The sequence below is a fragment of the Apium graveolens genome, chromosome 4 (assembly GCF_009905375.1).
Source record: "Apium graveolens cultivar Ventura chromosome 4, ASM990537v1, whole genome shotgun sequence".
Taxonomy (NCBI): Eukaryota; Viridiplantae; Streptophyta; class Magnoliopsida; order Apiales; family Apiaceae; genus Apium; species Apium graveolens.
Genome location: NC_133650.1, coordinates 63,605,245 through 63,622,655, shown reverse-complemented (window position 1 = coordinate 63,622,655; position 17,411 = coordinate 63,605,245).

Sequence of the window (17,411 nt, the reverse complement as noted above, 5' to 3'; positions counted from 1 at the left end):
GTAGCTTCACATAGTGGTTTTGTGAAGATATTTGCTAGATGTTGATCTGTTGGAACAAAATGCAATTGCACTGTACCTTCCATCACATGTTCCCTTATGAAATGGTACCTAATGCTGATGTGCTTTGTCATTGAGTGTTTTACTAGATTACCTGTCATAGTAATAGCACTTTGATTATCACAGTAAATAGGGATTTTAGAAAATGCTAATCCATAATCCAGTAACTGATTCTTCATCCAAAGAATCTGTGCACAACAGCTTCCTACAGCAATATATTCTGCTTCTACAGTTGATGTGGAAATTGATTTATGTTTCTTACTAAACCAAGAAACCAATCTTCCTCCAAAAAATTGGCAGCTTCCACTAGTGCTTTTCATGTCTATTTTGCATCCTTCAAAATCTGCATCCGAGTAACCTATTAGCTTAAAATATGACTCTCTAGGATACCACAATCCCAGATCAGATGTACCCTTAAGGTACTTGAAATTTCTTTTCACAGCTATTAAGTGAGGTTCTCTTGGATCAGCCTGAAATCTTGCACAAAGACAGGTAGCATACATGATATCAGGTCTACTTGCAGTTAAATAGAGTAAAGAACCAATCATACCTCTGTAGTTAGTAATATCTACTGGTGAGCCAGTATCTTTATCTAAGTTGGTTGCAGTGGCCATGAGAGTGGATGCAGTTGAACAATCTTGCATTCCAAATTTCTTCAGTAAATTTCTGGTGTACTTGGTTTGACAGATAAAAGTACCTTATTCATTTTGCTTGACTTGAAGGCCCAGAAAATAACTAAGTTCTCCTATCATACTCATTTGATATCTTGACTGCATTAGCTTTGCAAACCTCTCACAGAGTTTGGCATTTGTTGAACCAAATATGATATCATCAACATATATCTATACCAAAAGTAAGTCATTTCCATGGTTGAGGTAGAACAGTGTTTTATCAATTGTACCTCTGTGAAATCCACTTTCCAGAAGGAATTGAGCTAAAGTCTCATACCATGCTCTAGGAGCTTGCTTAAGGCCATAAAGTGCTTTGTCAAGCCTGTAGACATGATTTGGAAATTTTGAATCTACAAAGCCTGGAGGTTGTTCAACATAGATCCCTTCTTCTAATTCTCCATTGAGAAAAGAACTTTTCACATCCATTTGAAAGACTTTAATTTTTTTGTGAGCAGCATAAGCCAAAAAGATTCTTATGGCTTCTAATCTAGAAACTGGTGCAAATGTTTCATCATAATCAATACCCTCCTGTTGAGAGTAGCCTTTAGCAACCGGCCTTGCTTTATTCCTTGTAATTGTGCCATCCCTATCAGTTTTGTTTCTGAACACCCATTTTGTGCCAACAACTGATCTATTCTTTGGTCTTGGCACTATGGTCCAGACTTTATTTCTTTCAAATTCATTTAACTCTTCCTGCATTGATTGCACCCAATCAGCATCTTGAAGAGCTTCTTCCACTTTCTTTGGTTTAGTCTAAGATAGAAAAGAGTGATAGAGACATTCATTTGATATTGTAGTTCTAGTTATGACACCTGCTTCAGGATCTCCAATAATTAAGTCAGGTGTATGTGATTTGGTTCACTTCCTTGCAGATTCAAGTTGACTTCTAGAACTGGATCCTCCCCCATGATCCATGATGTCTCCATCAGCATTTTCTAATACTCCCCCTGTAGTTATGTTCTCTGAGACTGTAGAATTTGACTTGGATCCTTAGGATTTGAAGTATCAGAGTTTCCAGAATTATAAGAATTTGGCTCATCAGAACTAGATGAATCAGAAATTGAAGAGCTAGTGACAGGTTATGATGCTTCTTGAGAGTCTTGAGATGTGGTAGGATTTCCAGCTTGCTCCCCCTGGACAGGTGCATTTTCCTTTGGAGTTGTTACCACAGATTCAATGACATCAGTACTTAATGGATCAGAGTTTAAGTCATCAGAATTTACAGGATCAGAATTTAAGTCTTCATTTTCAAATCTCAGCTGATCGTGATCATTGAAACCTTCAAGTCCAGTAATCTTCTTATCATCAAAAGATACATTGATAGATTCCATGACAACCCTTGTTCTTAAATTGTATACTCTGAAGGCTTTTGTGGAAAGTGGATATCCAACAAAAATTCCTTCATCGGCTTTTAGATCAAATTTTGACAGCTGTTCAGGATGAGTCTTAAGAACAAAACACTTCCATCCAAATACATGAAAGTATTTCAGATTTGGCTTCTTTTTCTTCACCATCTCATATGGTGTTTTTCCATGCTTGTTTATAAGTGTTGCATTATGTATAAAATAAGCAGTCTGCACAGCTTCAGCCCAAAAGTAGGTTGGCAACTTTGCTTCATCAAGCATAGTTCGTGCAGCTTCAAAGAGAGTCATGTTCTTTCTTTCTACAACTCCATTTTGCTGTGGAGTTCCCGGTGCAGAAAATTCATGTTTGATTCCATGCTCTTTGCAGAACTCTTCCTTGTTTGAATTCTTGAACTCAGTGCCATTATCACTACTTATAATTTTAACAGAATCTTTGACCAACTTATCCAGCTGTCTAACATGATCAGTTAGAGTAGATGCAGTTTCATTCTTCTTGTGCAAGAAGTACGCCCAAGTGTACCTTGTGAGCTCATCCACTATAACCATAGCATATTTCTTCTTTGCAATGGACATGACATTGACTGGACCAAATAGATCAACATGCAGTAGGTGATAAGGCTCAAGAATTGATGACTCGGTTTTACTCTTGAAAGAAGATTTTCTTTGTTTTGCCTTTTGACAAGAATCACAAAGGCCATCAGGAGCAAATACTGATTTTGGCAGTTCTCTCACAAGATATTTCTTTACAAGCTCATTTATGTTGTTGAAGTTCAAATGAGAGAGTCTTTTGTGCCAATTCCAGCTTTCTTCAATTGATGATCTACTCAACAGACAGATTGCAGAACCATCACTTGATGAAAGTATGGCTTCATAAATGTTACCATGCCTGTAACCTTTCAGAACCTATAAATCAGGAAGAAAATTGCATCAAAATAAAAAATTAAAATATAAATATAAATTAACTCAAAACAAACCTAAAAATGGTAAAAAATTTCGGTTGATTCTACTAGCCCGGTCATGGCACGGGTTTGACGCACTATCTTCAAGTGGGTGAGTATACTTTTTAGTTAAAACTCTTTCATTTACTACAATAAATATAGTTAACATGGATAAGCCAGAAAGTAATGGAACTATAGTACTCTTAAATAAGTGTAATAAAAAAATGGTGAGAGTTAAATTTAAACTTACCCACCATGTGAAGTAGAGAGTCTATTTTAAGTCTTTTACTACTAAGCCACAAAGCAGTAATGGGTCAGTACGTCTCTACAAAATAATCATAAAACGATAAGAAAATCAGCATTTCATTTTTCAACATCTCAATTATAGTTAAAACAACAATTTGACTTTAATAGTCCTGACTACAAAAACAGGACATTTATGAACTGTGATTAACTTTATAAATGGTGATTTTGTTTAATTGATTAATTGATGAAAGTAAAACATGTTTAATGATCATATTTATGACTCCAGCAATATATGAATACTGAATTGTACATTAATGAACACAAACAACATCTAAGACAATAAAGAAACAATTAAAACACTTCAACCAAATTAGTATGAATTTGTTAAATTTGATAGTTAGAAATTGAAAGAGTGTCATACCTTTGAAAGAAATAGACTGGAAGATTTTCATTTGGGCAAGAAAGAGGGTTGTTAATTTAAACATCCTTTGAAAGAATTTGTTTGAACATTTTTTTCTAAATCTTTACCAGCCTCTTGAATGTACAATGTTTTTGTTAGGTGATGAATACAACACAGTGGAGGGGGGGTGTGGCGCCCTCCAAACCCGGGTCAGAAATTTGGGGTCCACACACAAACCTTAATTATAACCTGCTTATAACAATAATAAAGATAATAATAATATATGCAATGACCCTACTTACCAACCACCACAGACCGCAACAGGTTAAAGTATGCAAACAAGCCCAACACACTAATATATTACAAACCGTTCAAATCCCAACTATTTCAAATTTAAACTGAGTATTAAACATTATTACAAACTTTTACAAACTTAAATTATTCCAAAAGAAGTCTACTAGCTCAGCTTTCTCAATCTGAACCCCTAGCTCTCGCGCTGGACTGGGGATCTTCTTTACCAACTGGTTCCTTTTTAACTGGAAAAAATATAAACAACATCGCACAAATGAGCTAACTAGCTCAGCAAGTCACAATGACGAAACTGAGAATAATGATCATCAGGTGAATATGGTTATGATATCAAGTGAACAATGGATTATAATTTAGAATTGGATATTATACTTTTAATTTAAAAACCAAGGTTAGGCTGCTGATCAGTCACGCACTAACCCCGAGCAAGGCACACAACATTGCTCTAACTACTGGATCCAAGGCACACATTGGCCTAACTTGACCATTATATGGTCTGACCATGAATCTGGTCCACAATTTTATAAAAACAATCCAATTCTAACATAATAACAGAGTATGCAATAATAAACAATAACCGAAATCATTAACAACAATAAATGTTTAACAATGAAAGGGTTTCAATCCTTGTAAGGATCAATAAGGCAATTTAAAAGCTTGGATGCTGGGTAATGAAAGAATTGGATAACAAAGGAATCAACGTTTCAAGGTTTCAAGGATTCGGTCTTTTAAAGTATAAGATACCATGGGTTGAGTATATAATAGTTCATTTCAGTGTTTGGTATTTAGTTTGTATATATTTGTAGAGTAGTATTGTAGATTTGTGGTTCTTGTTTGGGTATACAAAAATCAATGGATTAGAAAGAATATGATTTATGACTCAAGGACAATAACTGAAATCAGGATTTAGGTTTCTGTGCTTCAAAGCACTTGCAATATCACAGGATTATCAAGTACTACAATATCTCGAGAAAGTTCAGAACACTTGCCTGGTATTAGCTTACTACACTGCACTCGCTTCCAATCACAACTGTTTTACTCCTCAACTACCTATTTCCCTTTCCTACGTCTTGCCTCTTCTGCTCACATATCATAAGCATCTATCAATAATTTACTCATGGAATTCTATTCAACACATACTTCTATCTACCCTTCGTTTTACCCAAATCCGAATAACGGATTGAAAGTTATGCAATAATCAAGTAAACACCAAATATATAGACAGATAGTCGATTAACAAGTCACATATAGCACATAATACATCACGTAATCAATGATATATTATTTATAAAGAAGTTTCGGGTCATAAATAGGCTTTCTGGTATTTAAAATGATTTTTAAAATATTTTTCGGAATTAAAACGGGTTATTGGATCAATTTCGGGTTAATAAACAGGGTTCGGTTGGCCCATTCTGGCTCCGAAATTATTTTAGAATAATTATCGAGCCTTGGAAATAATTTAGAATAATATTTTAAAGCTTGAAACTATTTTTCAGAATTTTTAAATCATTTTTAAATAATTAAATCTAATTAAATAACTAATTAAAATCAATTAATAATTAATTAAATCAATTAATCAATTAATTTTCGAATTAATTGACCAATTAATCAATTATAAATTAACTGAAATTAATTAACTAATTAATTTAGATTTATTTGTGAATTAAAAATAATTTTCAGAATTAAAATAATAATTTTTAGAATTTTCAGAATTTTAAAAATGAATTTTTATAATAAAAATAAATAGGAAATATGATTTTTAAACATTTTATAAACAGGAATCCTAAATTTGCAAAGTCTGGAAACTTCAGGAACCTAACTGCATCGTTTTCAAAAGTTGGGGGTACTAAACTGTAATTTTCCAGCTCTTCGCCGGAAAATAGTCGGGTTCGCCGGGGAACACGTTCCTGGCGTCCTCACCCCACCAACACCTCCAGATCACATCTACACAACATCAGGAACACAACCATGCAATCAATTCATCCTAACAATCCTTGAGTTGGCCGGAATTTGGCCGTGAAGTTTTCCAGTTTCCGGCGAACATCGGAAAACTTCAAAACACAACTCCCTTCTCTACAGACCTCGCTGGTTCATGAAACTTATACGACTATATTGCAAATTTCACAGAGAATACAACCCACTATAACACAACATCAATCTATCACAGAATAAGAAACCCCCAAATTTCAATTAAGAACATTCATACGAGTTATAAACCCTAATTTTGAAATTCGAAAATCAAACTCAAATTTGAACATGTTATTGAACTCCGAATCAGACGTATGACATATGAAAATCATCAGGAAAACAAGCTCTACAACATGCAATCATCAAATCATACAAACAATCATCCGAACAAAAATTCATATTTTTAATAAAATAAATTTGAAAATAAATAAATTTTTAGAAAAATAACCTTGATTTCTGCAGTGAAACAAAGCTCAAAATCAGATAGAACACTTCAAATCCTTCGTTTTGGTTACTCAAGCTTTGAAAACAGAGATCGGTAACGCCTTCGTTTTGTTGTTTGATTCTTAGAACAGTTTTAGGAAATTAGGGCTTTTCTCTGAAAATTATATAATTAACTATCTGCAAATGATTTTGATACGAAATAAAATACGGTAAAAGGCTATTTATAATTACGGAAAATTTGTATCCCGTTGGATCATTCCGGATATAAAACGGTACGTTTATTTGTAAAAACTAATCCAAACGGTATCGGTTTTCGGGATAATTATCGAAATCAGTATAATTTGTACTGCGGTCTTGGTCTCAGCGCCTAGTTACACGTATTACGAAGTGATAATTGGGATAATTTAATAAAAAGCTCCCGTTTATCGAAAATACGGGTTTTATTGATTTACTGAAACGAATATTGTATAGAAAATGTTGCGCCGGGACCCGCTCAGGACAAACCGTACGCCGGATCGAAAAAGTCGAAACATGGAATATGCTCAGAATATTACAATTAGGTTAGGAAGGAGTTCTCGAAAGAGTTTCGGGTTCCAAAAACGTAACAACGGTTGACGTCGGTTGGTTCCCGTTTTTATAAAATAGATTTTAATTACCCGGAAAAAGATTTTAGAAATTTCATATGATTCTTATAAATCCATAAACCAACATAAAAATAATTAGGAAGATATGACAATTATCTATATTTTATTTTGGACATATAAAAATTAAAATACTCAATTAATATTATTTTTGAATATTCAAGTACAGATAACACTTAACAATTAGCTTACATAATAGATACTAAACACACATAATAATTATATAATAGCAAAAATAATTACACGATATATCCCGGATATTACAGGGGGGTAAATGTGTTTCGGATATTTTTAAGGCTTTTTGAATGTTCGTTTCTTGGTTAACAAAGCAAATTAGAAATGCAGTAATATTATGTTAGCTGAAATAAAATAGTGCACACAATATTTCAAAACTCACTTAATTTTGTATTAAAATCAAGCTAATGTTTTGCTACTAATCCTGGGTTCTTTATAAGTAAAGAACTTAGCTTCTTCTTTGAGAGAGTACAAGAAAAACTAGATCTATTTGATAGTACTAAAACAAAGGACCAGTATTTAATTTATAGATTAGTAAACAGAGGTTTACACAAAATGCAATAAGATGTACTAAACCCTACTTTAGTAATCTCTAAAGCTTTTCATTTTTGGCTTAGTAAATCTTTGCAAATCGTGTAGGTCTGTGACTTTCCTTTGTCGGTTAATCTTGGCATTTGATCCTGCACTCTCAAGCTTCTTTTATAGACTTGTCAATCTAATTGATTAGATCGTTTGTTGATTGATAATCTTGGATCTTTAACTTTTTAACATTCTGTACTTGAGGTTCATATTGAGATCTCCAGTTTGATCTATAGAGAACTGACATCTCGATAAGTATAATGGCTTATCGAGATCTTTGAGTTCTCTATAAGTGTCTTTGACTTTTCAAGGTCTCCGAGTTCTCTATAAGTTAACTTGGCTTGTCGAGGTCTCCATATTTCTGCAGGTAGGAATGACTTATCGATATCTCAGAGATCTCTATATATATTTTAACTTGTAGATATCTCTGAGATCTCTAATGATAATTTGATTTGTCGATATCTCCAATCTTCATATCTTCATTTTGACTTATCGATATCTCTGAGTTCTCTAATGCAGAAATGACTTGTCGATATTTTAGTGATCTCTAGATATATTTTGGCTTGTCGATATCTCCAATCTTCATTTGGCTTGTCGATATCTCTGAGACTTCTCTATAAGCTATTTTGGACTTCTCGATAAGTCATTCTGGAGTTCTCGAATGACTTCTGTATATGACTTTTTCTGTGACTTGTAGATATATTGACTTGGAACATTTTTCCTAAAACATATTTATTCAACTCCAAGCTTCTTCACAGTTTATCTGAGGCATGATCTTCTTGATCTTCTTCCAGAGTATATTCTTAGGCTTGAGACTGTTTACAGAAAAATACTCCATTTTTTATCTTTGACATTTTTACAGACTCAGGTAATACAATATTAAATACAGATTTAGACTATCATATAACTAAATCTTAGGGATGTCAATATGACTTAGACTTGTTATAGTACAGGCATGTCTTGCACAACAATCTCCCCCAATTTGTGAGAAGATCGTTTATCACAAATCCATGCCTCGTAACAAGACTAATCCCAAGTTATAATGAACAATAAAAGATTACATAAAAATTGACAGAATACAAATACAACTTTTATACATTCTGTAATATCCGGGATTTTCCGTGTAATTATTTAAGTAATAAATGTAGATTATGTGCATATTATGAGGTTATTAAAAGAAGTTTGTGAATTAAGTGTTAATTGATTTCATATGTTTATGGTTGTATGTGTCAAAATTTTCCATATTCTAATTTCTACATTCTCAGAATAAGTCATATATTATTTAGGTATTTGTTTATGACTTATTGGTTGTTATATGATTTTAAAACTAATTTATAGAATTATTTGATAATTTTCTAATTACTTAGTAATTATTTGTGATTATTCGAAAACCCGCAACTTCAACGGTTTAAGAAATCTACAAACCAAAATATTTCTGAAATATGATTTCTAGACTAATTTGGTAATTCCGAGCACTTTTCATGTTTTGACTCTTTTGATCTGGAGTACGGATTTGTCTGTATAGATTCCAGTGCGATTTTATGATTATGAGGATATTATCTAATTGTCTCGGTACCCTTGCAAACTAGATACTTTAGCTATACGAGCTATTTTGATTTAAATAATATATTTTCAAATTACGTCTGTCTGTGATACGTGTTAGAATTATTCGCGCTCTTAATTGAAGTTTTGGTTTAATATTTAAACCGTATTATTTATTATTTCACTTGATGAATATATCAAAGTTTAATTTTTATAAATATGAATATTATTAGTAAAATTATTTTTATGGCTTTATAATTTCAATAATTATTTAATAGGAATTTATAAAATTTCAAAAATAAGATTTCGTCAATTATTTAGCCCCAAATGATTTCCTGGTTGTATTTAATTGTTAATTCAGTGTTAAATTCAAAAATGTTTCAAAAATTATGAAATTTATACATTATTAGTATTTAATTATTTCAAGAATTTTGGAATTATTTTGGAATTATTTCGATTTATTTTATTTGCAAAGTGTATCGTTAAATTCAAAATGCGGGCGTCAAATTCAGGATGCAGTCAGAAAAAGGACGTGTGGCAATTAAAAAACAAGTGTGTGGCAGATTGATTCGTATGTTCCCTGTGTATAATTTTCTCCCTTATTTTATTTATCTCTCCCATTTATAACATCAATCTCTCTCGGCTCTATGTCTCTAATCTCTCAATTCTCTCTCTAGATTCTCTCTCTCGGTCTCTCTCTCTCTATATCTCTCTCACAATCTCTCCTCCTCTCCCTCTCCTTTCCTCCCTCTTCTCCCCTCTATTCCGTCAGAGTTGGTAAGTCCGCCGGTTTCTTTCTCCTCCGGCCATGGCCCAATTTTTCCGATTGATTTGTTCGGTTTTGTGATGTTCAATTGTGGCTACTTATATATATATGTATATATATATATACACTGATGTGTGTATATGGCTTCAGCTTGTTGTTATCTTTGTTTCCGCCCCTCGGATTTCTGAGAGGTGTGGCGGCATGATGGCAGCGCGTAGGCGCGTGTGTCTGTGGTTGTACTTTTTGTTCGGTTGCTTGATTCCATAATTTTCTTCATTTTCCTTGAAAAAATTCGAAATAATTATTTTAATTTCGAAGAGTAAAATTAAATGAATTATTTTTGATGTTTCGAATTTTATTTTTTTGATTTTAAAATTTTATCGGTGAATTTCGTTTGGACACCCGAATTTAATCTGGCACACGCGAATTTTACCGCCATCGACGATGAGCCTCGACGAATCGACGGTGGACGGTGATCATTTTATTCTGAGTCCTATAAATATTAAAAACATTATTTTGTATAATTAGTGTGAAGTGTAATTAGCGGTTATATTTATTAATCGGTAATTGCGTAATTAAATTTGGATTGTGTTGTTGCGAAATTGCGTCGATTATGTTTCGACAGGTAGTCCGATAAATAAAGGAAACGCTGCCCGATTTTCAAGAAACTAATTTCGAAAGAACGGGAATGTATTCTGTAATTATCGGAAATACCAATCGAATATGTATAATTATCGAATTGTAAATATTTTACGAAACTACATTCATATTGTGGTGAAATATTTTGCAAAATAGTTCGGTGAACCTATTTTTCCGAAACGACGGTTATACGTATTTTTCCAGAAAATAAGTACGAACCGAATTTCAAGTATGTGAACCCTAATTGTTCTCTGTAATAAATTAATACATATAAATATGAGTCGGTTTATGAAATCACAAGCGACCGCCTAATTAAGGGTATTTCGATTTGGTAGGATTCAGTCGAAAGATCCAAGTCCCGAAGTCGGTTTAAAAACAACCTAGCGTTCGGTAGGAAAAGCTCTGTAAGATGCAGATTGTTCAAGACGATAAGAACCAGACGTTGGATAAGAGTGGGATAGAGTAGTACGAGTTTCTAGCTTCTAGCAATTGCAGGAGTAGCATATTGAAATAGTAAGATAATGAGATCATGAGACGTTAGACTAAAATGACCGTGTTATTGCTAAACACCAAAGGCAAGTATTCTCAAACTTTCTTGTGATTTATTGCCAGTATTTCTTTCGTATTCTAAATCCAAAATAGTTAAATATTTTTATATTACGCTGCAATTACTCTTAATTATGCAAGTACCCTTCATTATTGTTCCTTTATTATTAATTGAGCTCTATAGCAAATACCTATTATTCCGAGTTATTTGCGAACCCTGAATTTGGATGTTTGAAATCAAAATAATTTGACATCAAAATAATCTACGGACTGGATGGTTACGATAAGTGCCAGAGATGGCTGAACCTTATTGGCAGGGGATGGACCGGACGCTTGTATATTGGACCATAGTGCCTGGGTACCCGAATGGATCTATACAGGTAGGTATTGATCTGCACTATATCCTGATTGATTAGCAGGGCATGGGTGTGAATGTTGATTCTAATGTCCAGTCTAATTAAAAGGCATATGTTATAGCCTATTTGTTTATTCGAGGATTTAACTCAACTCAAATAAGAATGTAACAAGTAAATAGTGGATCTATCGTCAAAGATATATCTCAAAGTAACATCTGTCAAAGGATTCAGAAACAATGTTCATCTACAGACTTGAGGAATTACTTCACTGGAAGAAGTTCAAGAAATTGATCAAGCCTCAGTGATATAAATCAAGATTGTGGATTTAATCAAGTGACAGAGATCTCGTCAAGGTATCAGATAATTACAAGGATTTAATCTGAAGAAAATCAAGTGATCAAAGTCAAGACATGAAGAAACGTCACGGAAGTTAGTCACTCATGAACCAGACAGTACATCGAGTGTCAACATTGAAGTGGTGGAATTGATTCATAATTTTCAGTTATTTTCAGAAGAATGGTTGTTGTTCAAGAGTAGTATTAATTCTCTATTAATTAATTAAGTCATATAATTTAATTAAGAAAATAAATTTTATCTGTAAAGATTAATTTATTTATTAATTGAATTAATTGATTAATTAATTCAGAATTAATATTAGGAATTTTCAGAATTGATTTTGAAATTGTATTCAATATTAATTCAGCATGACAATCAAATGAACTGGTATGACAATCAGATTGTCATACCGAAAGTCATGCCAGTTCAAAAGGATTGTCATAGCGAAAGTTCTACTAGTTCAACAGATTGTCATGCTAGTTCAATCAATTATCTTGCCGATAGTCTTGCCAGTTCAATCAATTGTCTTGCTGATTGTCTTGCCAGTTCAATGAAGTTCTGTTGATCAAATCAGTTAAAAAGACAGAAGCAACATTCATTCAAAAATACACAACAGAAGTCAACAACTCTAGAACAAAGAAAGAAAAGCATCCGACTAAATATTTCATCCTTCATCTGCAAATTTCAATATCATATATTTCTAGTTTTAAAGTTAAATCCAAACAACTAGAAATCATTCTCTTGTTCTTGTGTAACAATCTAGCGGATCAAAATCCCAAGAACTTAATCTCAAATTGCGTTTAACATTTGATTCTTTTTATTGCAAAAATAGAAAAATTTCATGTCGAATTTATTCTAGATTTGTGATAATTAATTTGAGATTAATCCCTTGTAATCGATACCGTTGTTGTAACACCTTTCAAGTTTAATAATATTTTTATTTAACTTGAATTTTGTTTCAATTTTTATTCCGCACTAAATTCGATTAAACGGTATAGTTTGTATTCAACCCCCCTTCTACAAACACATTGGGACCTAACAATTGGTATCAGAGCCTTCTGATTAACGAACAAATCAAGATCCTAGACTTTTGTGATTTTTTAACTCCTAGATTTTTTTTATTCAAAAATTCATAATGACTTCACAAAAAGTTAGAACCGTTAAAATTCCACTATTTGATAAAGAAAATTATATTATGTGAAAGAAGAAGATGCTCTTGTTTTTACAAGTGGCAAATCCCAAATATCTGAACTTGTTAAAGAAGGGTCCAAAAATTCCGATGGTTATTGAACCAGAGGTTATAGTAGATGATGTTGTGATTACCAAAGCTAGAACCTATGCAAAAGAGCCTGAAGATTTTACTCCTGCTGAAAAGGAAGAAGCCTCCTTGGATGCCAGCCTTCAATTAATTTTAATTGATTCCCTTGATCCCTTGATGAACAGACATGTGATGAACTGTAAAAATTCCAAACACATGTGGGAAACTATTGAGGTGATTAATGAAGGCACAGAGGAAGTTAGGGAGAACAAGTTAGAGATCCTAACCTCTGAGTATGAACATTTTAAATCCAATCCAGGAGAAGGAATTACTGAAGTGTTTGAGAGGTACAATGCATTGATCAACAACCTGAACATAAATGGAAAATATTATTCAATCAGGGAGGTCAACAAAAAATTCCTTTTAACACTGCCAACTCATCTTCAACATAGAATCACTGCCATAAGAGAAGCTAGAGATCTGAGTGAGATTTCTTTGGATAGACTCTATGATGTATTAAAAACCTACGAGTTGGAGCAGATTCAGCAGAAGGAAGTCCACGAGAAAGGTAGAGTGGTCAACACGTCTACTGCTCTAGTAGCTGAAGGTCAACAACAACAACAACAACAATCTCAACAGTCAGAGAGAATGGTACAGTATTCCAAGGCTGAGGAAAATGTATTAGTAGCAGAATATGATCCTCCTACTACAAATCAATCCAGTGATGATTTTTACTCCTTGGAAGAGCTGGAGCAATTGGAAGATGAGTCAATGGCCCAAATTGTCAAGAGATTCTCCAATATCAGATTCAAGAGAAATCCCAAGTTCAAGTACAAGTCCAACTACAACAGATTCCAGACAGGTGGATCTTCATCCTCTAACACCAGTAGTGGTGGATACAAAACAGGGATAGTTGATCGGAGCACCATTAGATGATGTAACTGCAATGAGTTGGGACACTTTGCCACAGAATGCAGGAAGCCAAAGCAAGTAAGGAAGAACTCTTATGATTCAAATCAGAAGAGTAACTCTGAAAGGGCTTATCTGGCAAAGGGGAGAAGCTGGGATGATACTGATAGTGAAGATGAAGAAGAAGGAAATCTTGCTCTTATGGCTATTGATGGAAACACTTCATTATCAAGAAAAGAGGTAAAATTTATAGATGCTGAATTAGTTTATCATCTAGAAGGTTCCTTAGATTGTGCTCGTCGTGATAATGAACTGTTAAGTCAGCAGATGAAAGACCTTGAGAAAGAGGTCAATGAATTAAGACTTGTGCACTTTAATCAAGACAAATTAAAAGAACAAGTATCTTTTCTAGAGAATAGAGTTAACTATTATAGACAACTCGAAACTATTCTCAAAGACAAGATCACCGGTCTTGATACTAAGGTTAAAGCTTACTTCAATTCTTGTTCGAAGGCTAAAGAGTTCTACAGTAAGCAAGCTGTTAATCAAACATCTGGAATAGGTTTTGATTACAATGCTGCTATTGGAGAATTAGGCATAAACTCCCCTCCTCATGTCTGTGCTAAAGGTAGGGAAGTACCACATGTGCTTAAGGGTGTTGGTAAAGCCCTCTATAAAGGATCAATTGCTGAACCATTTGATGAGACCTCCTTTATTATTCAAGAAGAAATACGTGCCAAAGATCATGCTAATGAGAAGGTTATTTCCATGTCAAGTGTGTTGAAAGTTCCAGTCAAAGTTGTGAAAGCAACTGAGACTAACTCAGACATACATGAGTTGGATAACAAAAATGCCATGTCTACCATGCATAATTTGCATGTTGTTAATTCCTCTCATAAAGTATGTGGTGTTCCTAATTGTATGTCTTGTGCTTTTAATTTGATGTATGCTTATTTTAATGGTAAGCATGTTTCTAGTGATAAGACTACTCCTCGTCAGCATGTGAATAATAAGAAGCATGATAGGTCTAAGACTGCTAGTCCTTCTAAGGCTAGAAAGGAGACATTTGTGCCTAAGCCTAAACAGAAATTTGTTAAGGCTATTTACAAGGTCAAATGTCCAGTCATTGAGAAAGTTGAGAACATTAAAGTTAAGAATGTCATTTTCCCTGACAAATGTCAATTCTACAAGTATGTCGGGCCCAACCAAGTTTGGGTTCCGAAGAAGGTTTAATCCATTTGTATTGCAGGGCATTAAATAGGTTGAACCGGTAGTGTGGATTCTTGACAGTGGATCGTCAAGACATATGACCGGAGATAGAGCCCTACTATCAAATGTGGTTAAGAAAGCTGGCCCAGTGATTACCTTTGGAGATAACAGCAAAGGTTTAACTGAGGGATATGGCTGTTAGCAAGCTGGTAATGTTATCATTGAACTCAAACTTCTTTCAACATTAGTGATTTCTTATTTCATTTAAAATCTTTTGAAATCACTATTGTACATCATTTCTCTCAAAAGATTAAATGTATAATTTTCATTCATTATCGATCTTAAGTACATTGTATCTCTATATTGCCATATGTTCTATGATACAGGTTTAGTCTCCAATGGCTTTCTTTCATTGACAGTCATGAGGTTGAAAACCCACAACTTCTATCCCAGATTGTAAAGACAAACACAGAAACAGAACCAACCAACACTCTCTTACCACTAAAATGAAGTGTGAATGAGCGTGAGGGAGATAGTGCCTTGGTGCACCACATAAGGAAGGTTCTGAAGTCAACCCAGCAGCTCTGTCTCCTACAAAGATGAGTAGTATTTAAACCGAGACAACTGCTAGCCCCCATACATCTTCTCAAAAAGATGTAATGGCTGAAAAGGCAAAAAACAGTTACTAGATTCATTCTCTCAACAGGGTGCGTCTATTGAAATTTGCTTGTCGGCCAAGGTATCCGATGTAGTGTCACCACCTCAAACATAAACAATTCTTGATGCACAAGGAAAGGTTACAACACAAAGGAGGAGTTGACGGAAATAAGAGATTCGACCATTTTAAGGTCAGACTCGATTGTTCAAGGTTCTTTAATGGACCAATTGCCTTTACAGGTGTTAGGAGAGGATACTGATCCAAAAGCCACATGTCAGTGGTCAGTGTCTACCTCCCCATGCTTAAATCCCCTGAATGCATCTACGGATAGTGGATCTGACATAGGCGCAGATCGGCAACTTGTTGACAATGATTCAGATATTACTTGATGAGTTACAAGGAAATGTCTTCACAGACATTAGAAGGGAACTTTGATCTTTATGCTAAATTCGTTGGATCATTGTTTACCTTCCCAGAATTCAAATCTGGAACCCTAAAAGGGAAACTAGCAACTTGTAGATTATGACTCAGATTCATCTGACGAGTTTAACAAGGATGGGGATTTGCGAACTCCCATTGCACCACCTGTGACCTCCTTAAGGATGGCTAAGGTGATTTTCCTTGCAGGTACAGCTGAATTTTGGAGCTATGAGAGGAGTGATACACTTGTGAGAATGAGTGTAAACACGAGTAGAGAGAAGAGTGAAACAATGTGAGGTACACTAAAACAGAATCACACACTCACAGTGAGGAAGAAAGAGAAACTACTTGTTATTTCTTTTTCAACCAAGTGAAAAATGAGAACTCCTTCAGAAAATGGAATACACTCCTTCTCTAAGGGGGAGATAAAAGCTTAAGTAATAGTTTGGAGGATTCCTCAACTAAGTGGGAGAAATAGCAGAGAGGAAGAAAAAGATCCTACATATATACACTACACCAGACCATTGTTGTTTGTAACTACAGATCCTATTGTACGGGAGAGGTGGTAAACACAAGGTGATTTTCTAGTAAGGGAAGAAGCTGTTTTCCAAAAGGGGAGTACCATTGATCTTTATCTGTGGATCCTATTGTACGGGAGATGTGGTAAACGAAGGTGATCTCCTTTAAGCAGTTGTTTCTCATAGGGGGAGAAGCAAGAGAGATATGCGGTTCTCAACGGGAAATGTGGTTGTACAAAAGAAGATGAAACTACTTGAAGATATGTTCAGTCTAGAGGAACATCTATTTGGAATCTGGAAAATGTTAAATATTATCCAGAACCTATTTACTTTGCATTACTGTTTATATCTTTTTCTTATTTGTTAGTTGAGTTATCCTCTAAGTATTTGTTGTTATTATATAACAAACAAATAGGGGGAGATTGAAAGGCATATGTTATAGCCTATTCGTTTATTCGAGGATTTAACTCAACTCAAATAAGAATGTAACAAGTAAATAGTGGATCTATCGTCAAAGAGATCTCTCAAAGTAACATCTGTCAAAGGATTCAGAAATAATGTTCATCTACAGACTTGAGAAATTACTTCACTGGAAGAAGTTCAAGAAATTGATCAAGCCTCA